A 26,400-nucleotide genomic window follows, 5' to 3' on the forward strand; every position below is an offset into this window, starting at 1 on the left:
AGATTTCATCAGTAGGAGCACTTAACCAGTCTAGAGATACGCAACAATTTCCATATCTCAGATTCTAGAAAGGAATATATCACCACCAAAATATTTTTTTTAATATTATCTGAGTTTGCACTTTACATTTTGCTTTATTCAGACAAGAAAAACAATGGATGTTAGTTAGCTAGACTCTTTAAGGAAAGGAAAATATGAAAGCAAATTATAGGTCAAACAGAAAAAAATCATAGATAATGACGTCAATTGAGTTACTGTAACTTGTTGTCTTATGAACAAATCCAAAGTACTGAATAGTAACGCCAATCTCTGCAACGTGGCAGGAAGCACAATTCCCTGTGACAGTTGGGTCTCCTCATATGGCCAGGCAAAAGGCAAATTGTGTTTCTCTCTGGCAGACATTCAGCCAATAAACCTGTGCAAATAACTTTATAACCCTGGAGTTTATTTGGGATGTTAGCACAGATGCTTGACGAGCCAATGAGGAATGTTTGGCAAATGTGCGATTCCCTCAGTTACTTAAAGCTGCTGAAGCTAAAGTATTTCTTTTATGAATTTTTTTTCTTTTTGGTGACAACTCTTAATCCTCAAGTTTTGTTCTTTCTAGATACATAGGTTATATTAAGTAACCACTCAGCAGCAAAGAAGTTCTAGGAAATAAGAAATTCCCAGTATTAAAAAAGTCACATTAAGTGAGAGAAATATGCAATAAAAATATTGCAAAATGTGATATTTGCATGATTTGAATTTTTCATAGAGTGTGTAATAAGTAGAATGATTATAAAACCTTAATTACTATATGCAAATGCTAGAAGGGCTTTAACTGGTAAAAATAGAACCATGTCACTGATTATAGGCAGTGTGAAAAGACAGATTATTTTCCGAACTATATATTTTTCCAGAAACTATCCTGGGAATTTTTTTTGAAAATTTTCATTTCATCTGGTAAAACACATGCATAATTTAAGCTTAGTATCATTTAGATTCCAACTTTTTTTGAAAGTTGATTAATTTTTGATTCATTTTTAAAATGATGACTTTGCTATTAATAAATATAGTGCTTAAAATTTATATATTCAAGTGCTGGAAATTCTCAATAAATTATACTCGGTTGTATATGGAAGTTGCTTTTTCATGAGTTATCTTCTTAGTAAGACAATGCCAAGGATAATGCCAGAATCATGACGATCCAATTTGTGTTGATTTGGTATAATTTCAATGCAAAAGTGTGTCTGGAGATTATTTGCGTAAATATAACACAAGTCAAAACACATCCAGAAAGACTACCTGTCAGGCTATGAAGAGGTTTGTCATTTCCATGGAATATAAATTCTAAGCAATGGCATGTTCTTACTTTGTGACTCACAATGAAGAAAAAAATCTACATAAGAGAGAAAAGAAAACCAAACTAAGATTACTTGAATTAGCAAGGTTAAAAACAAGCAATTCAAAAACCTTCATCTGTACATACGGACCCTCTTTTTTTTTTATTTTCGTGTTGAAAAAAGCTAGTTGTATGTTCTGCTCTCTGCAGTCACATAAATGGCTGTATTCTTTCACTAGAAAAGATGACTGTACATAAAGTGGATTTTTTGGTAGTGGTTGTCTAGAAAACAAAACAATAGGAAAGATTGTTCAAATGAGTGGTGATTTATTCCTTCAGATAAATTGAAGCACCTGTATATTATGTAGTTGTAAATGAATCAAAATCAATTCAGAGCAGTCTCCCAGACATTGATTAAGCACCTACTAAATGCAAAATGTTGTGCTAGGCACTAGGCAGACAAGGATAAATTACTCCTTGTCTTCATGGAGCTTACATTTTATCTAGCGATACAACATTTAAACACATGCAAAATATATATAGGGTAAATACATAATAATACCAGGGAAGTACCAACAGCTGGCGGAGTGGCAAAGAGAGGCATTATTTAAAGGCTTCTGATACGATCATAGTATCATGCATTTAGAGATGGAAGGGATCTTAGAAGTCATCCAGTCCAATCCCCTAATTTGACAAGGAGGAAACAGAGTTCAAGTGAGAGGCTAAGTGACTTGTCCAAGGTCATAAAGGTAGCAAGGATATCTGAAATTATTGCAACTGAAGCATTTCTCATGAATTTAGTGGCCCTTTACTCTCAGATTTTCTCAATTTATCCTTCTCTGGTGTTAGATTGAGCCTTAATTTCTTTCTCAGCTAAATTGGTGTAATATAACTGTCATGGGATAGAATTGATCTTGGGGTCTCAAAGATCATGGCAATGAAATGAAAATTCTGCCAGGTTCTACTAAGCTAGAAAGACTTTGAGAATGGGGTCAGGGGCAGACTATGCTTATTTTCTGAGGACTAACCTTGGTAAATATGGAAAGATGTATCATGAGGATGGCATCTGGATGCTAGATTTTTCAGCCATAACCACTCTAGACGACTATCTGCCAAGGGTAGAAGGATTGCTATCTGTGTTGTTGAAGAGACTACCTACAATAGCAGAATCACAGATTTTTGAAGAAAGCTTTCAAGTTTTCTTTTTGTTGGGGCCCTATGCCATTCGTTAGAATGCTTGCTGCCTGATCCCAGCAGTCTTGATGGTTAACCACACAGTTGCTTGGTCACTGCTGTGGCAAAATTAATGAGATGATTGTACCACATCCACTTTTCCCACAATGTAGACACAATGATTACTCTTACCCCTGTCTGTCTCTGTAGGATTTAGAGATAGAAGGAAACTCATCCAAACCCCTCATTTTTAAGAGGAGGAAACTCAATTTTGCTGAGGAACAAATCAAGGCTCAGGAAGGTTAAATGACTTGCCCAAGGTCACACCATTCACATGAGAGTTATGATTCAGAACCAAATTTCTTTCATTTATTACTTGTGCAACCCTTGGAAAATCACTTAAGCTCACTGAGCCTCTGTTTTCTCATCTGTAACAAACAAAATCCACAGATGACATTTTCTGTAAAGTCTATATCTCAGGCTTTTGTGTAACTCAAATAAAAATATTTAAATAAATAATTACTTATTATTTGCAGTCTTGAAAGGACTATAAAGACATCAGATGTTATTAATTATGTTACACCACACTGCTTTTGATCATTCATTCATTCATCTATTTCTTTATTTATTTGTGGGGTTTTTTTTTGTCATTCATTCACTCATTTGTTTGTTTCTTTGCTTATTGCAATAGTCTGGATTTGTGATTTCATTACTATAGGGCACTTCCCAGAGTGGAAGCTTCCTTCATGGATGGGAAATTTCCTTTAATATGTAGTTTTAGAGAGTTTCCTGGACACTGAGAACCTAAATGACTCACCTATGCTCACATAGTTAGGCAGAACTTGAGTCTTGAATCTTTCTGACTCCAAGGTCTGTACTCTGTCCATTAGGTCTCTCTGCCTTTTGATATGAGGAACTAATTATCTAGTTATGGATCATCCAGAAATAGTCTATTTCCTGCTTTTCCTTCTTCTTACTATTTGCCATTGAGCCATTTGCCAACCTGCAGTTGATCTGGAAAGCAGAAAGCAAAAGAGAATAAAACTCAAATTGTTTAACTTAGCTATTCATTCGTAAGTCTGGTTTGAAAAATATAAAAACTGAACCAGGCAAGATATTGAAATTATTGGATAAAATAAAGTTTGGGTATTGATTTTTATTCCTTTTTCTGTTTTCAACAATCACAAATGATTCAACATAGATAGCACTTTAATGAATATTCTTAGGGTGAAAAAATTCTATTTCTTCATTTTCAGATTTGTATAGGCTCTTCTTGCAGTGATAATACTGTGTCCATTTGGCTGAATAATAAGGGTTTCTTTCCTAATGATAACGAAAGAAGAGGCCTAGACCTTAATATCTACCCAGGACCTTGAGAACTCAAATTCTCTCCTGGTATCCAAATACAGCATAGTCTCCCCATTGTGGTCGGAAGTAGTGATCATCTGTGGTTGGATTAGGCTTTCCTAGGCCAGAGAAGACATAAATATAATCAGTAGGTTTCTCTAACTCTGAACAGATTAGACTAGAGTCTATACAGTTTGAATGGATCATGACTGACCCTCAGGTTGTTGTAGTTGAATTAAGTTGTGTCCAACTCTTTGTGACCCCATTTGGGGTTTTCTGGGCAAAGATACTGAAGTGGTTTGCCATTTCTTTCCCCACCTCATTTTATAGATGAGAAAACTGAGGTGTAAGTGACTTGTCCAGAGTCATACAGCTAGTATTTGAAGCCAGATTTGAACTCAGGTTTTTCTGACTCCAGGATGGGCACTCTATCTACTCTGTCACCTAGCTGCCCCAACATACATATATATGCACACATATGTTTCCATATATATTTCCTTTATATAAAGCTTTAAGGTTTATCACTTATTTTACAAATACTTCTTCCTCACAACAATGTTGGGAGGTTCCGTGATATTATTCTCTCCATTCTATAGTTGAAGAAACTGAGGCAGACAGAATTTAAGTGACTTGCCCAGGGTCACATAGGCTGAATGTGAATTCAGGTTTTCTTGACTCCAGGCCTAGCCCTTTAATCTGCTATTTCATTCTTGATATTGCCTTTCAATAATTCATGCTGCTGTCCTCAAATGCTAATTCCTTGTGTTTTAGAGTGTTAGGCTTTGATAGACACCTTCATTTTAATACATGAACACTGGAAATCATCCATATTCTCCATTTTGTTGCTTTCTGACTCCTAAGACAGAGAGAATCTGGAGACTTGTGTTTGCTGGGAATTAGGGGCATCCCTCCAACTTGATAACAAAGCATATATTCACCATACTTACAGACTGCCTTAAAATTTGTGTGTAAATCAATTTCAAAACCCTAAATCTCTCTTTTTCCCCCATTGCCTTTCATGGTAATTTCGGCAATGCTTTAAAAGGGTCTCATAGTCACTAGTCTGCCAATCAGCTGTCTATTTTCCCACCTATCATCTGTCAGACACAAACATAGTTACTGTGAATATAGGCATCTGATCATCACTCTCTCATATTGCAAAGAATCCTCTCACAAAAAAAAAAAATACATCTCATCAGTAGTCTGCCTGCTTTGTAAACTAGGATTTTGTGAACTGTGTTATCATCACAGGGCCCCCCCTTATCTGAAATGATCTATTTTCTTTGAATCTAAACTCTTTGTAATCTTGTCTATTTTTCTAAATACATAAAATGGGTCCTATAATTTCTACTCTGTTTCTGCAGTTTTTTTCTAAGCATATATCCATCCAGATCATATCTTCTCCTTCCCCATTTCTTAATAATGAACAATGCATCTCATATTTAGCTTTAAAAAGTTGGGAGAGGGGACAAAGCAGTTTAATTCAATGGTCCTATGGAAAGATCTTATATTGAATAAAGAATACTGGGCTTGGAGTGCAGTCTAGAATTCATTCTACCATTCACTAACATTATAATTTTGAACAATTACACTCACCTCAGTTTCCCTAACTCTAAAATGAATAGGCAGGAATAGTTGATCTCTAAGATCCTGGTTATGTCTAAAATTGTATCATTCTAATGTAAGCAGCTTCTCAATAGAGTAAAATGTTCTTTTTTTATTGTTAGGAGACTTTGGTGACAAAAATAAATGTGGTGTTCTTTTGATTTTGGCATCAAATTCTTAAAACTCAAACAAACATTGGAAATGACCCATGCAACTTTTAAAATGTATGTGTAAATCCGGTAAACTATAATATCAGTGCAAGATATAAATCAATGGAAATATATAACATTATTTTGTATTTTTGTTCCCCCAACAAATGAAATAGTGCAACCTCTGTTTTACAAACATACATGCTCCCAAACCCAAGTTAGGACATCTCTATAAAGCTCTACATATTTAATTTTTGCAACAGTGTCTACTTTTATTACTGCATGTTTATGAATGCATAGTTCTCAGTGTTATAAGGTCTTCATAAATAAATCAACCTCCTTAGATCGGCATGTGTCGAATAACAAGGCAGCAGCCACCCTAGCAGATGGATGCATTTTTAATTAGTCAATCAGTGGCTGTCCTTTGGTTCAGGAATTCTCTTGCCAGTTTTAACAAAATATTTCAAAAGGCTGGAAGAAAATAAAGGCAATCTCAAAATCACAGATTCCCTAAAAGAATCCTGTTTCTCAACACTTTGATAGCTATACATTCGGGTTCTGCATAGCTATAAACTAAACTTAACTCTATCGGATGAGTGCAAAAAGGAAAAGTAAATTGGGGGAGGGAACTATAACAAATGAAATTATTGCCAGTGACCTGTTTGAATTTTTCTGAAATAAAATCAGTTGAGCAGACTTGTGTAATCCAAATTAATTCAGTCTTCTTCTGTAATGCTGCAAGGAAAGAATCTGCAATGACATTATGGTGCTGCTTTTAGTTTGCATTATTTGGTCCCATAAATTTAGAAGAAGCTGATGCAAAAAAAATGGGAAAGAAAATAATATTTATACAAGAAAGTCAGATGCGAAATTGGGGTTGGTGGGGGGAAGGAGGTAAAGTGGTTATTGAATATTTCTTGATGTTTTAGTGACTGGTTATTTTTAAAGAAAAATTGTAAGGTTTATTAAACTATGCTCATATGTACGTACATACAAACATACATATATACCTACAGAAAAATGAAAAATTGAGGATAATTATCTGGATAATCTTTTCATCTAAAACATACAGATAATTGAGATGATAATTTTGTTTGCTTCTTATTTTGTGTATAGATTAATTCTAACATACCATAGGCCTTCCCCAAACACAAATACAACATGAAAAAGATATGGCTACACAACCATTGGTTTGTAAAACATTGGAGACTTTCAGTGCACTGGAAGCTCAGGACAAACTAACGGTGTGATTGGAGAGTTAAACACCTAAACTACATTAAGAGAAAGATAGTGTCAAAGACAAGGAAAAGAGTAACCTGAACATATACTCCTCTGTCCAGACATATCTGGAATATTGTGTCCAGTTCCGGGAGCAGCATTTTAGGAAGGGCTTACGTAAACTGGTGCTGAACTGGAGGATGGTCACTCAGTGAGCCAGTCAGTAAACATTTATTGAGTACCTACTATTTGTTAGACATTCTGCCACATGCTGGAAGTACAAAGAAAGGTAAAAGACAGTCTTTATTCTCAAGGAGTTTACTGTCTAATGGGAAAGACAACATGTAGACAACTATGTACAAGCAAACTGTCAGAATATCAGCAAATTAGAAAAAGCCAACAGTAAAGAGCCTTGAGTTAATGCCATATGAAAATTTGTTGATGGGACTCAGGATAAAGAAAATAAGATTAGGAAGAACATGATAGTTGTCATCAAGTATCAAAAAGGCTTTCATGTGAAAGATAGATAGGCTTGGTCTACTAGGTACCAGAAGAGCTACAAGTAGGAGATGAGGAAAGAGGATTTAGACCTGATGGAAAAAAAGTTTCCTAACCATCCCCAAATGGAACTGGCAGCATTAGGAGCTAGGGGGTTTCCACTTTTTAGAAGCCTTTAAGGGAAGGTTAAAAGACGACTTGTTGACTTTACTGTCAAAAGGATTCTTTGCTCAGGTATAGGTTGAACTCAGTGGTCTCTGAAGCTCCTTTCAAATCTGAAATACTCTGATTCTGAGGCCTGATAATATTCCATAAAGGGGCAAAGTATATAGAACTATTTTATGTGAAATATTCAAAATAAAATGATGGCATTTTGTGTGGCATTCTCCAAATACTATTAGTAAATCCATTTGCTTGGACAGACGGTTTGTATAAAGAAATAATTGGAGTTAAGGTTGGAGATTGAGCTATGAACCAGATGATTAAAGATCTCAAATTTCAGATGAAAAAGTAGAGAATGGTGAATCATCAAATATTTTTTATTTGAATAGATAATATGCGTAAAGCAGTATTCTGGGAAGATTAATTTGTCAGTGTTATATAATCGTTACTGAAGAAAGATTATTAAAAGAATCATATAATCAAACAATAGAGACTAGTTTAATACAATTTGGAATGACAATAAGAAAGCCAGGGAGTCACCCTTAGTCAGCAGAAGAAAGGTTAGGGCTAGAATTGATAGCTTTGTCATGGAGGTCATGGATTGAAGCCATGGCAATGGACGAGATCTCTAAGATAAAGAATGTAGGAGTGGTGGAAAATAAAGGACAGATTCTTAGGGTGCAAACACATTGAGAACTTGAGAGGAGAAAGTAAAATTATCCAAGGAGAAAACTCAGGTACATAGTGTCAAGATATTGTCAAATCGTAGAAACTGAGAGAGAAGAAAATTTCAAAGAAAGAAAGTATTAAAGGCAGAGAAGTGAATGAAGTAAAGAAAATTGAAGCCAGAGAAAAGTCCAGACAATTTGGCAAATAGGAGGTCATTTATTATCCAAGAGAACAGTTTCTATGGAAGGATCAAGGTCAAAGACAATCTGTAGTGGGTTAAAGAGTAAGTGACAAGAGGAAGCATGGCAAAGTAGATGAAGACCTGATCTAAGAGTCAGGAAAGCTTGGGTTCAAAGCCCACTTCTGACACACACCTTAGAGCAGCCATTTGTCTTCTCAGTGTCCCTCTTCATCTCTCTAAGACTATAAGTTGCCTCATAGACACAACTCTTTATCAATAATGGAAGTTCTTTACCTGAAACTTCAAACATCAGTGAAGCAATGGATGTTAAAAAAAAAAAAGTGGAGTGGATAATGTGAAACTGACGTAATGTGTACAGACTATTATTTCAAGAAATTTGACCATAAAAGTAAAATCATTGATAAAATGACTGTTTAAAAGTCTATTAAGGTCTAGGGAACTGATTTCTAAATGTTTGAAGAAATATATATTTTTTTGTTATGTAAAACTTGTCATCCCTCCCCCTGCCAACGTTCCACAATTTTCAAAATAATTTTCTTAGATTATATGTTATCTAAATAAAACATAGAATTATTGAAATTTTATGAGACCACACAAACAAATATTAAACTTACAACAGTATACTCCACACACATTTATTAATTGACTGTTATACTTTTAATATTTGTAAGCTATCATCATCATTGTTATTAAAATTATTCTTAGCTTCTTTGATGGAGTTCAGATAGCAATAGTTTGGGGACAAGTCCCTAATCTTCTATTTTTTTTTGTTACATTTAATGTAATAATGGAAACTAGGGCACAGGTGGATAAATTAATGGCCTTTGGGGAGTTGAATGAAAATATTAGAATGTAAACTTTTTTCCTGAAGATTTGCCAGAAGCATACTTAGTATAACTCCAGTAGCAGATAGGTTAACATGGTATGCATCTATGTACATCAACATATATACTCATCCTTATCCCATTTGATTATAGTCTTAACTTCTTTTAAGTCTGTATTTTGAACGCATTGCACAGAGTCTGGAAACTAGAAATATTAGGTATAGCATCATGTAATAACATTTTGGTTATTAGGTTTTAATGGATTATTATTCTTATGAATATGACAGTTTTGTTTCTCAAAACAAGATGCTGGTTATCATATTCCTGTTGATTTTTTTCCAGTCAAAATATGCATCAGGATGACTTTTTTTCCTTTATAACAACTACAACAGAAAACCACATTTGATACAAAAAAGATAAAATAAGTGACAACAAAATTTGGATTGCCTTATTTTATGATTGAGAAAAAAATATTTTTCCAAATATATTTTTCAATTTCAAAAGTTTATTTCAATCTACTATCACAAGAAAAGCCTACTAACCTTGTTCAGATGGAGTAAGGCCAAATAGTTACCTTATCAGCTCATATTTAGAAATACCTAGATCTTAAAATTATTAGCACTGCTTCTCGACATCAATCAAGTGGTTAATAAGCAGATCTGTATTTTCTTCTTTTGTGAAAAGGGAGAGTATTACTTAAAATGCAAAATTTCAAAATATTATTTAGTGAATTTATAATCCATAGCTCTTACTTTTTCATTAGTAAAGCCACTTAATCTTTCTAGATCAAAATATGAAGTTGAGGACTGGTAATTATTTATTTATATAGACTCCAGCAAATTCACACATTTCAGGGTTTTTTGAATTTGTAAATGAATTGGCTTCATTTTTATTGTCATCACTAAGAAAAATTAGTTTCTTTTATTAGCTCAAACAGTTGAAGGCAATATCTTTTTTTTTTTCCAAAGCAAACTTGAAAGCACTATCTTTTTCCAATAATATGCATGGAGCCTGTTCCTCACAATAATATTGTCACACAATTTTGTCGTCTTTCTTTTAGTGGATAGTTTTGTTTTGATATTGATGATTCTCATAACACCTTAAAAAACTGAATGTGTCTTTTCATTCATCTGTCTCATAAAACCAAGGTAGACTGATGTTGATGGTGGTAGATTACATTCACACTGAAGTTTGATTCATGATGCGTTGTTTGATTATATTTGAGTATACCATATTAAATATTCATTGTAGTATACTCACTGTAATTTGGAATTTATCTTGTTAGTTTTAGAAGGAAGAAGAAGATGGATGTGGAGAAGGAGAAGAACAATGAGAAGAAGAAGAAGGAGAAGTAGAAGAAGAAGAGCAAAAAAAAGAAGGAGAAGGGAGGAGAAAGAGAAGGTGAAAGAGAAGGAGAAAGGGGGAGTAGGTGAAAGAGAAGAAGGAGAAAGGGGAGAAGAAGAAAGAGAAGGAGAAGGGGGAAAAGGAGAAGGTGAAGGAGAAGAAGGAGAAAGAGGGAGAAGAAGAAGGAGAAGGAGAAGGGGGAGGAGAAGAAGGAGAAGGGGGAGAAGAAGAAAGAGGAGAAGAATGAGAAGGGGGAGAAGGAGAAGGTGAAGGAAAAGAATAAGAAAAAGAACAAGTACAATAAGAAGAAGACAGTCCCAAGACTGGAAATAAGAGTCCTGCAAAACACCGTTTTGTGGGGATAATATAATTTTGGTCCTCTTTCTCTCAAGAAGAATCATAATATATTAAGCCACCAATATTGTCTGTGTCCTTAGTGTTCTTAAATTTGTTCTGTTGCTGAGAGAGGTAAGCATTTGGTATCTACAAACAAAAGGAGGCAGATATTCATGGGTGCCTCTAGCCACTGACATCTGGAAGGGAAGGTCTTAGGTATCTGGTAGGAGAAGGAAAATTTATTGTTTCTTGGATAAGCTAGTTTGTCCATAGGATAATCTTGAGTTCCTTAGAGAAATGACTTTCAGCAGTTATGGAATTTAATTTCATGTTTTATTGGTTATCCCAAATGTCTACGCATTGAAAATTAAACAGAATATTAGATGCTTGCTACTTTTGAAAACTTTAGAAAAAAATAATTTTAATTATAAAGTACACTGCTTGAAGTTTTTATCTGTACATACATATACCTGAAAAGGTGAACCCATATTTTTAAGTAACATTACCTTGCTACTTTTCAGTCATATAGATTCTTTGATTGAGAATTCATTTTTGTGGGGGAGGGGGATGCTGCTTTCCATCAGTGGAATTAAATGCCAACATAAATTCCTAATCATTTTTGTCTAAAAAGAAACTTTGCCAGACACAGAAAATATGAGTCTTTATACAAACTTGCAATACTCATTGAATGAACTTTTTAGTTCTGACTTTATAGCCTAAGTATTGATACAATATCCCATATATTTCAGAAATTTTAATTAAACCTATACTGTATCTTATCTAAAAGATTCTTATATTTCTCCTTTTAGTTAGCTCTGTAAAAAAGCATGTGCACTGCTTACTGAAAAGTAATTTTTTCACATTATTTCTAACTTGGAAAAAATAATTCCAATAAAATTCTTTATGTTGAGTAGTATTCTAAAAATCTAATTCCATATTCTCAAAATAATATTTCTTTAGTTCCATGGGACTGCTAAATAGAACATTATAATCTGATATTTAGACATATTAATTTCAGGATTTAATAAGCATTTTAAGTTTCTTATGACTATACAAGAAATAATTAAACTTAGATATTCCTATCTGCTGATGAGATTATAAAATAAAGGCAAGGGTTTATGAACATTTGAACAATTTCTTATGGGTCTACTATAATCTGTTTCATTGCTTTCATTGGTGTGGTCCTCATTTTATTTTCCCCCACATTCCCAATTAGTCTAATGTAGAATAAATCACTTGCAGAGCCTACTAGTGATGTGTGCCAGGTAGAATCAGAATCCCATATGTCTGAAAGATTCAGTTGGATTTACTTTGAATAATCCATTGATGTTGTACTAGCTAGAATAAGAAGAGAGAGGTACTTCGATATAGTGCTTTTGCGGTGAAGAAAATCCTACTTTTGACTGATTAAACTGATTGAATATGGGAAAGTTAATCAATCCCTTTGGGTTTTAGTTTTCATATCAATGGAATGTAAAGTTAGTGGTTTCTCTTGTATTTGTATCTCCAGTGCACAGCACAATGTCTACCATATAGTAAACACTTAAAAATACTTGAGAATTAGTTGATTAATTTGTAAGATGGAGATAATAGTACTTGAAGTATATAATTCAGAGCACCTTGTAAATCTTAAAATATACAAAAATGCCAAGTACTAGTAGTAGCAGTGGTGGTGGTGGTGGTGGTGGTGGTGGTAGAAGAGCAGCAGTAGTAGTAGCAGTAGTAGTAGTAGTAGTAGTAGTAGTAGTAGTAGTAGTAGTAGTAGTAGTAGTGGTAGTGGTGGTGGTGGTGATGGTGGTGATGATGGTGGTGTTAGTAGTAGCAGTAGAAGAATAGTAGTACGAGTAGTAGTAGCAGTAGTATTAGTAGTGGTAATAGTAGTAGTAGAAAAGGAGTAATAATACTAGTGGTGGTAGTGGTGGTAGTAGTAGTAAAATGGTGATCAGTGGTGGTGGTAATGGTGGAATTGTCAGTGGTATTGGTCGTGGCATTTCTAGCCACTCAACTGATGAAATCTTACAGGTCTGTCTGATTCTCCTACTCATTCTTAAATCTGGATAATAACATGATAGCTGAAATTTAGATGGCACTTTTTCATTACATCTTGCAATATCCTTTCACATACATGATCTCATTTGAGCCTCAGAACATCATTAGGCAGTAGTTAGTTTAAGGAATATTACCCTTATTTTAGAGCTAAGAAAAGGCAATTCTTAGAAAAGTAAATCTATTCAGTCACAAAATTAGTATGTGTAAGAGATAGATTGTCAGCTAAAATCTCCCAATCCCAACCCTAGCACCCTTTCCACTATAACAAGTAGCATGTGTTATCATAATTACTGAAATTATCTGCCCATTCCCATACTGAGTAGTTTCTAAGATAATGATCTACAAAGCCTTTCTAATACACTCTGTAAAGGATTACTTTTGTGCTGAACTATAACAGACCCATCTGAGACTTTGTAGTACTTCGCACAGCTCTTATAGACTTGTCCATTCTACGATGTATTATAGCTTTCCTAAAGGAAGAAAGCTCCTTGAGAGTAGGTAGGCATCATGAATCTCTCACAGTACAAGCATAGTGCCTTTTACTTAATAGATCTTGATAAGTGTTTGATGAATGAATAGATGCTAACCAACCTTTCATTCTTAGCATAATACCATGTATACAACTTGGAAGAACTCAGCAATATAATACAAAATTGACAAAAATTTATAATACAGAATATGATATTCTACTTTATAACAATTTATAGTTATGCATACACTCGTGATTTAATGTATATCTTAGTTCTAACAGCAACAGTTCTAGATAAATCATACACATCTAATAAATTCTAACATACTGCTATGCTCAAATTGTTTTTTTCTGTCTTTTCTATTTTATTTTTTCTCCAAGTATAAAGTGTATAGACAAGTACAATAGAGAAACACCAAATCTCAGTTGAAAAGCATCTCAAAGGCTGAGTTCACTTTATACAGACATTCCCTCGGTAGCCTCTCTAACAAGTGATCATCCTAGCTCTATTTGATGAGTTCCAGTGGTACATCTTGAGGCAGTGCCTTCTATTTTTGGAGAGCTCTAATTGTTGGGAATTTCTTTTCTTATTTGAGACGCACTAAAACCTCCAATTCCTCGTAGTTCTGTCCCCTGGGGCCACATGACAACCCTTTACACTCTGGAAAACTGTTCTCATGTCCCCCATATGTCTTTTCTTCCTCAGGCTAAACTTCCACATTTCCATGAAAAGGCCTCCTTCCAATCACAGTCATCTTTGTATGGACCACAAATCCAACATCTGGCACTGAACATTCTCTAGATCGAGTGGCTTTTCTCTTCTAGAGTCAGTTCCTACATGACCCAAGATGTCTTATAGATCTTTGTAAAGTATCTAACACTATCCCTTTCTGGAAAAACGCAAACCCCCAAATCTTAGCTACATCTGGTTCTCTTGTTCCCCTAAGTTTCTGAGTAAGTGCCTCCTATCTCTGTAGGGAAGGGAAGAGAAGCAGGAAAGGAAGGGAAGGAAACAGGGAAAGGAAGGGAAGGGAAGGTTTTGTGTCATGAAGTTTTCTCAATATATCAGAAGAATAGGTCTTGCCCTATGCCATATGGAATAGACTTGAATAAGACCTTCAATTCCATTGGAGCAAGCTCATTTTCCCACCAATTCAATTATTAATAAACAAACAAATGTATACTGTGGGTAAGGTAATATGGAGTATGTATAGGAACAGAGTTTAGTCTCTAAAAGACAATTATAATTTATTATAAGGTTGTACTGTTATATTTATCCATGATGTAAACATACAGAACGAAAGCCATTTCAATCTGCAATGAATTATTGATATCGTGGTTACTAATACACATTTTAGGAACCTCAAAGTAGATATATCTGGATTTCCATATGGGAGCACAGTCTCAATGCAGTGTATTTTTCCGGTCAATAGAGAAAATTCTCTATTAATTTGCAGAAACAAAAATAGCAGGCAAGGTAGCATGAAAACAGAATCAAACCATTAACATGAAAACGCCATAGCTATTCAAGTAAAACCAGAACCCCTTTCCTTTATTTTCATATTACAGGGATACTTCTTGGTCAACTTGCTGTGCTAGTTCAGGAAATGAGAGTGCATCTTTGCAGGTCATGCGTTCCCACTGGAATTTGTTCATTCTTAAAGACAGATGACATTCCCATTGTTTCATACACAGTCAAGTATTGGCCAGGAATAGACTTCCCTTGGATGCACATTATGTGACTCCCAGAAGCCACTGCCAGATATAATTAGAAATGTATGATTTGTGAAAGGAAGTTCCTTACACTCTGGTTCTTAGCAAGGGTAGAAACTGCATTGGGGGTGCAGATTTTTAGGTTGTTAGCCTAGATAGCTCTCCTGAGCTTACAACTGAGCTAGACAACTTATCCATCAGAGCAAGTGATTAAATGGAACTGTGCCTGACAATCATTCCAGCCCTGGTTTTGCCATATATCTCAACAATGTCTCAGATCACCTTCCAGGTTGTCGGAAAACTTCTTGGGTTTTTTTTTTTAATTTTATTTTAAGACCAATCAATGTTTACATTGAGTATTTATGAATCAACTGATATATGTTCAACATTAACATATCTTCTATGTCCCCTACCAGGTCATTTTCTTGTTGGAGAGACAAGGCCAACATATATAAAACAAGAAAGAAGATGAAACAGCATTAAAGAATTAATTTTGATTCTTTTGAAACAGAAAAACAAATGAGTATCTTACAGGCACTTTGAGGACAAGACAGGACTGTTGTAAAATCAAATGAACAAGAACAGGGCCTCCTAACGGTGAAAAAGCCTGAAATTGTTCACTTGCCTAAGACATTTGTACTGATTCAATAAATCTGGCTTCATTATCATTTCATTCATTAAGATGATTGCTTAAAATTAACGTCTGGGATGCAAATGGTGATGAGGAGATGGAGACATTAGACCTTATTCTGAGTCTTTGGCCAGCTGTCCATGTGAGAGATTCTGAGCACCCATGTGCCCCTGATTGGCCTGTATTGTTCCCATCCTCAAGTAACAGCGCAACTGTGCTAACACAATTTACAAGGTCCAGCAACATCTGGCGGTGTTGGCACCCTCACTTAACATTGATTGTCACTCTGTGTCAAAGGATGAATGTGCCTTGACTGCCTGTTAGAGTGTGCAATAATGAAGCCTGTAGTCTTGACTGTTGAGTGGGGGAGGGGCGGAAAGCCCAGCATTCTTTGGACCTCTCCATCCAGTGAAGGGGAGGGGGCCACAAAGAACTAGTAGGATGTACAAAAGTGCTGATGCCAGAGGGACTGACACGCTGCGGGCGGTTCTTGACATCTCCTGGCTTTAGGCTCTTGTGGGTTGCAATTTATGTCACCCTCATGATGGATGACTTTCAGATCTTTCCCATTATATCATATCTGTAAGAAATCCCCTCCTGGTCAAATGACTTTTTGTTTCCCCTACTCTGAACCACAGATGGCATCTGCCCACGCATCCCCATTGTTTGGAGACCACAGAGAACTTCACCATTCTTCTGGGAGCAGGGTCATAATTGAGTGGCTGGTATTCAATTAAGACTTGAAATTATGACTTTGGGCAGTTTGACTATTTTTTTTTTTTTTGCAAAGAGTAACATATTGTCCATTGAGCGATGCTATCAGGTGTGACAACTACATTTAAGTAAGAGATAAAACGAATGAGGCTGCGGACAAATAGCAGCAAATGGTAGCTTTTGGTTTCTTCCACTGTTTATTTCTTCTATGGAAAGGACATCCCTTCCACAGCTAAAGCCTTCCTAATAAAAACAACGGGAACAACTGTGCCTCACATTTAGAGTCATAAAAGCCGGGCTTTGCATAGGTCATTTCAGATGAACCTCATGAAATTCATGGTCTTTTATACAACATGCTTACAACTTCATGTATGTCAAGATATTCATTCATATTATCCATTAATTAGACATATGGAGCTGATAACCTATCCACAAAAAGTTGTTATCATTTATTTCTATTTTCCTTTCTTTATTTTTCCTTCTTCCTGCCTCCTATCCTTTCTCCTTCCTTCTTCCTCCTCTTTCTTTCATTTTCTTTTCTTTCTTCCTTTCTTTTTCTTTCTTTCTTTCTTTCTTTCTTCCTTTCTTTCTTTCTTTCTTTCTTTTCCTTTCTTTCTTTCTTTCTCTCTTTATTTCTTTCTTTTTCTTTCTTTCTTTTTTCCTCCTTCCTTCTTTCCTTTGTTCTTCCCTCCGTTCCTTTTTATCTTTCTGTTTTTCTAACTTTCTTCCTTTTTTCCCCTTTCATTCCCCCATTTCTTCCTTTTCTCTCAGTAACATGGATTTTGCCTACCTTAATTAAGAAGCACGCCCCCCAAGAAAACACTGCATATTTATGTGAGTGGGGAAGGAAGGGCATGATATTATCATTGTGTCTCTTCTGACCTCTCTTTCTTATAACTGATCAAAACCCTACACATGCAGATGTGCACACAAGTGTGAGCAGAGAGAGACAGAGACAGAGACAGAGACAGAGAGACAGAGAGAGAGAGAGAGAGAGGGAGGGAGGGAGGGAGGGAGAGGGAGAGAATGCTCACAATGTAAGTGACAGTAATCAATGTCAGGGAAGACCTCCATGAAAAGAACTCAAATGTGTCCAGGATTCGTAGAAGGTTTACATCTCCTTAGGTCTTTTCTCACCTCCATCTTGCTTTGTAGCATGCTTAAGAATTCATGACTAATTGTGTTGATGGTTCAGACCACTTAAATGGAATACTCTAAAGGACTATCACATAAGTATGCCTGCCATAAGATCTAGGACTGACACAGAAAAAGAGGGATATTAATCAATTCATGAAATTCCCTTCTTCTGCTCTTCCATTTTCAAGTAAGATGGTGATTTCACTAAAATTTTCTGACTTAATCAGTTATTCAGCATATGGGCTTGTATTATCCTAAGATAGTGGGTTCATTTCTATTCAATTCAGTTCCATTCAGTTTTTATTAAGAGACTGTTATTGAGCAAGGCATCAAGAAATATTCCAAATTGGATAAATTGTGTGTTAGGAGGAGGATGTAGAAGAAAGAACATTAGGCAAACAAATGTAATGAAAGCTAGAGTGCTCAAGTATGTGGAAAATGCAGAGTAGAAGGCATCACTAAAAAGAGGCCTCACTTCAAAGGCACCTAGGGGACACAATAGGTAGAGTATGTGATCCTTTGCCTCATTTTCCTCATCAGTAAAGTGGGACTAATGAAGCCTTGTTGGGAAGATAATGCAAGATAATATTTGTGCTAGCCATTATTACTATTTCTTCTGGTTACAGAGAAAAGGCAATGCCCAACGGCATTTGAGCTGAACCTCAAAGAATAGATAGGATTTCAAATGGAGAAGATTTCTTGGATATAAAGAAGGGCAAAAGCAAAGGGACTGAGGTTAGAAATATGGCAGCTCGCAGATTCATTTGGCTTGAGTGTAGGGCGTGTAGGGATAGAGAGTAATGTAAAACAAAGTCTATGAAGGTAGAGTTTTGAATGCCAGACAAAGGAATTTGAACTCTGCTTGATGTCTAAACACAAATGCACACATATTATGTGTGTATGTATATGTATGTATACATGTACACATATGTATATATGCATATATACATATGTGTGTATGTACACATATGTGTGTATCTATCTATATGTATGTATGTATGTATTGGAATGCATTTTGTAAAGACTCATTAAATCTGTAGAGATTCACTTATTAGTGACCACTAGCCATAATTACTGCTAATTAAACAGTCACATATATATAGTTTTATAGCCATAAAGTCCTTTACCTACATTATCTCATTCATAATCAAAGCACAGAAAATTAGTTAAGTAAAGGAATACCTTTAAGTGTCTGTTTGAAGTGTGAGTAGAATAATTCCTAAAATTGCTTTAATTCTCTGCATTTATTGACCAACTTTTTTTTTTTATTATTTTTAGCAAGAATATATTAGGTCTTAAGAACTTGTCACGTCCTTCTGGAGAGATTCCATTACAAGAAATACTTGTAAAGCTTCTGGTAGAGATATGAATTCAATCTGCTTTAATGTGTGAGTGTGTGTGTGTGTGTGTGTGTGTGTGTGTGTGTGTGTGTGTTTTAAGATAATTGTTCTTATCCTTGGATACAAGTAAACCTGCATTACTCAATATATCACAACACTCACCTACTTGGAATATTATTATTAAAAGACTTCTTAAATTTGGACCCTATTAATTTAAAATTCATAGTAATTGGGTGCAGGAAAGCCTAAAATTTACCTTAACAGCAACTATGAGGAGAAAAAGTTTTCTAAGCAATTTAAGAATGAACTAATTTTATCATTAATCTCTCAATTACCAAATTTAGTGACACTCCACTGTCTCCTTCATTCTTCATCCATGTCACGCCAGCTGACTCTGGCCAAGATCCTGCTCTTTTCACTCTATCCTATACTATCTCACTTGGTGATCTCATCTTTTCCACTGGATAGATCATTGTTTTTATACAAATGCTTCCTAAGTCTAGGTGTGCAGCTAAATGGAGCAGTGAGCAGGAATATATAAGCCTAAATCCATCCTCAGAAGTGTACTAGCTGTATGACCTTGGGCAAGTCACTTAACCTTTATTTGCTTCAGTTTTCTCATTTGTAAAAAAAGATAATTTTGGTATGTACTTACCAAGGTGGTAGTTGTTGTCGTTATTAAGTCTTTTCAGTCATGTCTGACTCTTTGCGACCCCATTTGGGGTTTTCTTGTTAAAGATACTGGAGTGGTTTGCCATTTCCTTCTCCTGTTCATTTTACAGATGAGGGAACTGAGGCAAGTCACTTGCCCAGGGTCATATAGCTAGCAAGTATCTGAGGCTGAATTTGAACTCAGGTCTTCCTGACTCCAGGACTAGTACTCTATCCCCTGTATCACCTTACTGCTCTAAAGTTGATGTGAGGGCCAAAAAAATAATATCTGTAAAGCATTTACCACAGTGCTTGGCACATAGTAAATGCCAAATAACTTATAGTTATTATCATCATTATCGCTTTAAATTATGATCTTTATATCCAGATCAATCAGATGTCTAATAGGTATTTCAAATTCAAAATATCCAAAACACATTGTCTTTCCTCTCAAATCCTCACTTCTTTACAACTCTGTTTTCTTTTTTTCTTATTGTCCCTTCCCTTCTCTTCTCTTTCCTCCTTTTCTCTTCTTTTTTCTTTTCTTTTTTTTTTTATAACTATTGAGAGCACAAACCTCCCAGTCAACCAGGTTCGTTGCATGCTAGGCTCTGTGATAAACCCACCATATGCAAATACAAAAAGCAAAACTCCACCTGCCCACAAGTTTACTTTCTAATAGGAAAACATAGCTCACGTAGGACCATAGGGAAGTGATGTCCAGGGAGGGTTGGGTTTTTTTTTGTTTTTGTTTTTTTGGTCTAGGAGATCACAGGGATGGTGGGTAGAGTTATAATAAGAATGGTTACCAGAGTAAGAGGTGGAAAGTCAGGGAATTGGGGAGGGAGGTAAAGAATGGGGTATGGCCCAACCAGAATGCAGTTTCTTGGATCTATGATAATAAACTCTCCCCAGTCAGAAAAGCACAGCCCCAAGACTGGAGCTGAAAGCAACACTGAATCTCCTTAAGGAATCAGATCATTGAGCATTCCTTAAAACCCCTTTAGTGTTCACTGACATGTAAACTAACCTTGTTTTTCACAAAGAATTCATTTCTATCAATTAAAGTATATCAGATAAGCCCCTTGACAATTCCTTTGTACCCAGTAAATCATGTTATCCTATGTAGTTGGACACTTCTTCCTTTAGAGGAAAAGAAAGAGAGTATACAGTTCAGGTTTTTCTAGAACTCAAACTGATCTGGCTTCTAATTAGTGCATACTGGTGAAGTTTCATTTTGTTTACAGTATCTTGAACTTACTAAGGGTTTCTGGAATTGAATTATCCTTGAAATATTGAGGGAAAAGCAGGTTGGGGAAGAGAAAGTCTTTATTTTTTTTTTTAATTAATTAATTTTTAGTTTTCTACATTCCTTTCCATGAGATTTTGAGTTCCAAATTTTCTCCCCCTCCTTCTCCTCCTCCTATTCCAAGGCGGTATGCAATCTGATTTAGGCTCTACTTATACATTCATATTAAATATTTTCGCATTAGTCATGTTGTAAAGGAAAATGCTTTTTTTTTCCTTGATGTATAGATAGCAGCCAGTGGTCTAGATATCTGGTGATTTTAGTACTTGTTTCTGCTTATTAACAGGCTAGAGAAAGGTTTTCTCTTTCACCAGATCATCCACTAAAATTCACGTACTATTTTCAGGTGATAGTGCCCTGAGTCCTGTATTTATCCCTATGAAATCCTCTCATCTCCTCTACCTTTTAAGAAAATTTTCTGGGCATAGATTTACCCTCTTTTCCACTATCTATTCTGCTTTGGTTGCATTCTTATCTTTTCTGTAGACTCGGGCCTTCCAAAGAGCTTTTTAATTCCTTATTTGTACACACAAGTTACCCTGCCAATGAATTACAACATTTCTCTTGATAACCATCTAAGCATATGCCTTGTTCTCATCCCCTAAGTACAGTTTCTTTGTTATCCTGGCTTTAAGTCCTGATCTTTAAAAGTTAATCTGAGATTTCCTGGGATTTGCCTGGCCTTCATTTTCTGGAGTTTACTTTCACCTTTGAATTTATTCATCCTCCATTTAAAACTCCACATAAACCTTGTATTTTCTGGTGGTGAGATCTTGAATGTAATTTAGTTATTTAAAAAGCAGACAACTAAGTGTTAAAACAAAGTACTGGACATTAGTATTCATTATTTGTCTTCTTCATGTAGGTTTTTGTTTAATTTTTTTTTTTTAATTTCCATGTGGCTAGGAAGATGAGAAATCTGTATCCAGGGCTCTGGGACTCAGTATATCCTCTGAGTGAATGTTAAAAGGATTGATCAGTGCCTTAACATAACCAAGAAATTCTCTAGCAATATTTTATGTAAGTGGGTCAAAGAAATGAAAGTAAGCCTTGAGTAGCCTTCAAATATGCAGATTGATTATAAAAGAAACTATAAGGAATATAAACACCATCAGTTTCTTCCTTTCACTTTCTCTCTCCTGACCTCCCTCCTAAATTATCCCTTTATTGTACAACACTAAGACTTAAAATCAAATGACATTTACTGGACTATGAAGTATGAAAATAAATTTATTATTTTTTTAGGTCAGAAGGCACAGAGTGAGGCATGGGTACAAGAAGTTGAGTGGAGCATCTTTTGCCAGGTGGAGAAGACAGTTTACAAATTTCTATTCTATTTTTTATTCATGTATTGTCACTAAAACAGGGTTCGTCTTCACCCCTTTGGAAGATGCACTTATTTTTTTGTGTAATTTCAAAAACTCTAGAGTTAGGGCAAACTACTGTATTTATAAAAGAACAACCAAAAGCCCACCCTTATTCTAAAGGACCTTACCAAGTCATGGATTCTCTTCCAGTTAGGACAAATCATGTCCCAAGTAGGTGATTTTTAGATAGATAGATGAATGGATATGTGTGCATGTATACACATATACATGTGTGTATATGCACATGCACATGCATATACTTACACACATATGTACATATATAAGTATGTGTGTGTATGTGTGCAAAACTATGTTATGCAGCCCTATATGTCTGAGAGGATTGGAAGGACTCTCAAATTTATAAATGCCTCCCATCACAGCCCTCCCACTCATCAAACAAAATTTTTGCATTTGAAAGGGAACATCAGGACCCCACCTGCATTTTAATGAGGAGAAAACTAGAGAGTAGGGCAAGGGCCTTCTGAATCCACCATTAGACAACCATTTTGTGAAACATTGAACCATTCCAATAGGCTGTGCAGACAATATTGTGAAGCTTAGCTGCCCCTCATGCAAGATTTTGAAAAGTCTTCCATGCAAAGAAAAGTGTAGGTGTGCAGTGTAAGGGACTGCCAGTCCACCTCTGGGCACCAGATTCCTAATCACAGCATGAGGATCCAGAAGTGGAGCTATCACACATTGAATGACTATATTCTGGAAGAAGGGTTTAGGCATAAACTCAGACTCCACCTGGCTCGCCAAATAATCAGGCTGAATGCACGTAAAAACACTTTCACATCCTGGAGAGTGCTCTACACACCCACTACATTATCATCCCCATAATTTTAAAGGTGATTCTTTTAAAAATATTATGCACTTACCTTTAAATAACAAAAGCAGATTAACGTACATTTGTAACTATTTATACTTAAAATGGATTTCTATGTATAATAGGTCCATAACAACTTAATAGTTGCTCTCTCTGTATTCCCATCTATTCTCTGTCTTCATTCATCCCTGTATTTGTGTATTCTTTTCTCTTTCTTTTTATACTGCAGTGACTATGCTACTCTTCTCAATCTGCTTTTTGTACAGCTTCCTCTCCCTTGACAAATGGCCAAATACATTTCTTTCTAAAACTTTTTGTTTTTAGGTTTGGGGGTTTGTTCTCAAATGACATTTCATATTTCTTCATATAACACTGAAATATGGATAGATTGATAGATAGGTAGGCAGGTATGTAGGAATAGATATATTTTTTGAGCTCCAATACATGATTTTAGGATTAAAAGGAGAGTCTGCTCTTTGCGTTTGATATCCGAAGCAGTGTCAACCAAATAAAATATCAAGGTGGAAGCTTCTTTAAAAGAAAAATCAGCAATAAGTTTTAGAAATACTCTGGTAAATAGGAATACAATATATTAGCTTTATAGTCGTTCATCCTTCATTTGGGGATACTATATTGCATATTCTCTCTCTCTCTCTCTCTCTCTCTCTCTCTCTCTCTCTCTCTCTCTCTCTCTTCTCTCTCTCTCTCTCTCCCCAGTCTATAAAATGAGGCTAATAATAATCCCTTCCTCCTGGGGTTAATATGAGGATCGAATGAAATAATACAGGTAAGGTGATTTGCAAGCCTCAAAAAGCACCATATGAATATTAGTTATTGTGGCATCCCCGGTATTTGCTAGATCTGTCTAGAAGTCTTAAGAACTTATTTCCAAGGGACTAACAATTTTTTGGTTTGAGAAAACTAACACTTAATATTCGCCTCATTGTCTCATCCTTGATGATATGCTTCTTCCACTGGCATGAACCCAAGGATGCAGTGATAAATATTTAATATGGGGAACTCCCCCTTTTTGTTTTTCCCTCATATGCATTAAATTAATTACTTTGTTTTAATAAGCAGAACTGCTCTCTCAACTGTTGTCTTGACCTGAAGGTTTCATCTACCCTTGAAAACTCTGTCTTTACTAAGTGAATTTAAAACATCTTGAAAGATTAAAGTTTCTTTTTGAAGATAAAAATTTCAAAAGGCAGTCAACCTATAATGTTTAAAGGTTCTAATGCATGTCCCCTTCCTCCCTTTTATGTTTCATACACAGTGACCCCATTTTGATAATTTTCACTGAACTCGACATTTTTGTTCAACACACACTTTCACAAACACACACACACACAAACACACACACACAAATGTATAACTGTTGCTACATGGAAGGCTTGATCTCCCACAGAACAGTATTTGTTTTGTAGCGTTTTTGCTGGTGAAAGGCATTCATTTCTGGGTGTGCTTTACTCTTCCCATTCATGATAATTATGTTTAACATCTTTGATCTTGGATGAAATCTCATGTGCATATATTGTTCTATTTTTGTCTTTGATCTGTTTTATTTGAGAGCTTTTTTTTATAATCTGAATGACATTCAGACTATACTTTAGAAAAGGCAAATGGTGAAATGTTCATGTATCAGTTGATATTGTCTTGCTAGCCACACACCTAATAAGGCCCAGTCAATACACCTTAACCTACATTCCCAAAATATTACCAGTGTGCATTTTTTGGCTGTCATACCAACTTATCACTCAACAATGGACTGCCACCTGGTCAAACCAATTTGTTCCAACTGTTTTGCAGTCTGCTTACTTCTGTTATCTTAAAAGAATGAGATTGACTCTGCTATGATATGACCGGTTGTCAAATGATAGCCTGGCAAAGTCATAAATTCACTTGGCTTATAGGTGGTTTAAGCGTTATTGCCTTTAGAAACATTACTAGCAGCATAATTTTATTTAGAAGACATGTTTCTTTCATTAGGGTTCGTTGCTTAAGCAAAATACAAATTATTGAAGGAGTGTGAAGAATTCACCTGGGGAGACGAAAGGTGATATGTATTAATAAAGGACAAATAAAATAATAAGGTAGCAACTAGCAGTGTCTAGCTGTAGTGACAGCAAAGAACGACAAAAAAGGGGCCCCGACAGGACCGAGGAATGTACAAGACAAAAATTGGTCTCCATGGCAACACTTGAGCAGTGGGAGACAGAGAGCTGAGCAGCAGAGAACTTCAGGAGCCTGATTGAAAAGAACTGCCTCGTTATGTAATATATTTTCAGAACTATGCAAATGACTATGGAAAACCAGAGTAACTAAAATACTTTATAAATCCAAACAACAATAAAAACCGACACCTTTCCACTTGAGGGTTGGCATGGGAGAGGAGATAGGGAGATTTGGGACTGAAATTTGTGGAGATTGGAAAGCTTTTTTGTTTTTTAATGATTTTAGATGAGAGACACTGTCACAGAGCCCTCCTTACAAGAATATGAATAGAAATAATAGTTTATTGATAACCCAAATAATAATAATAAAATACATGATTATGTAATTAACCAAATAATTATTGCCACTTTATATGAATTTTTTGTATATGTAATTTCATCTTTTCAACTATGAGTTCAATTTGAAAGCTTGATGAAATTACACAGAATCTTTCGTAAATGGAAGGTTGGGCAATTTTCTGGCGGGTTTGACCAACAGAAATGAACTCTAGCAAAATCCTCCTCTTATTCTTTGTTGGACCAAATCTGTGTTTGCATTGGGGTTAGGAATTCCTGTTGAGGAAGTTCCTTTTGCCCAGGTACGTTGACACTATTCTGAAATCAAATCTTAAGACAGTTTCCAGGAAGCACTAAGAGATCTAAAGGATTCACCCACAATCACAGAGTTAATATGTTTCAGCATCAGGTCTTGAACCAGGTCTTCTGAGGCTACCTCTCTATCCAATACGTTTTAGATTTTTTATTATTGACATTTTTTTCACCTTATCTTATGAACTTTTGCCTCAATTCTCCATTTTACTTTGTTTGCATTTCATGGCATCATAGAGTTAGAAGTCATCTGTGCTGATAAATGGGATAAATGTTTAACAACCAACTCCCCATTAAAACTGTATGCATGACATATTTTAAATTTTAATCTACACTTTTAACATTTTCTCCATGACTTTATGAAGTCTTGAGTCCAGTTTAAACTGTGGGTCACGACCCTGCGTGGGGTTGTGAAAAATTTGACAACAGTAAAAGTTCTCTGAATGGGTAAAAATAAAAAATGAATTAAAAATCAAATGCACTTGACTATAGTGAAAATGTATTCAATAGGAATGTAT

Source organism: Notamacropus eugenii, chromosome 6, assembly GCF_028372415.1.
Source record: "Notamacropus eugenii isolate mMacEug1 chromosome 6, mMacEug1.pri_v2, whole genome shotgun sequence".
Taxonomy (NCBI): domain Eukaryota; kingdom Metazoa; phylum Chordata; class Mammalia; order Diprotodontia; family Macropodidae; genus Notamacropus; species Notamacropus eugenii.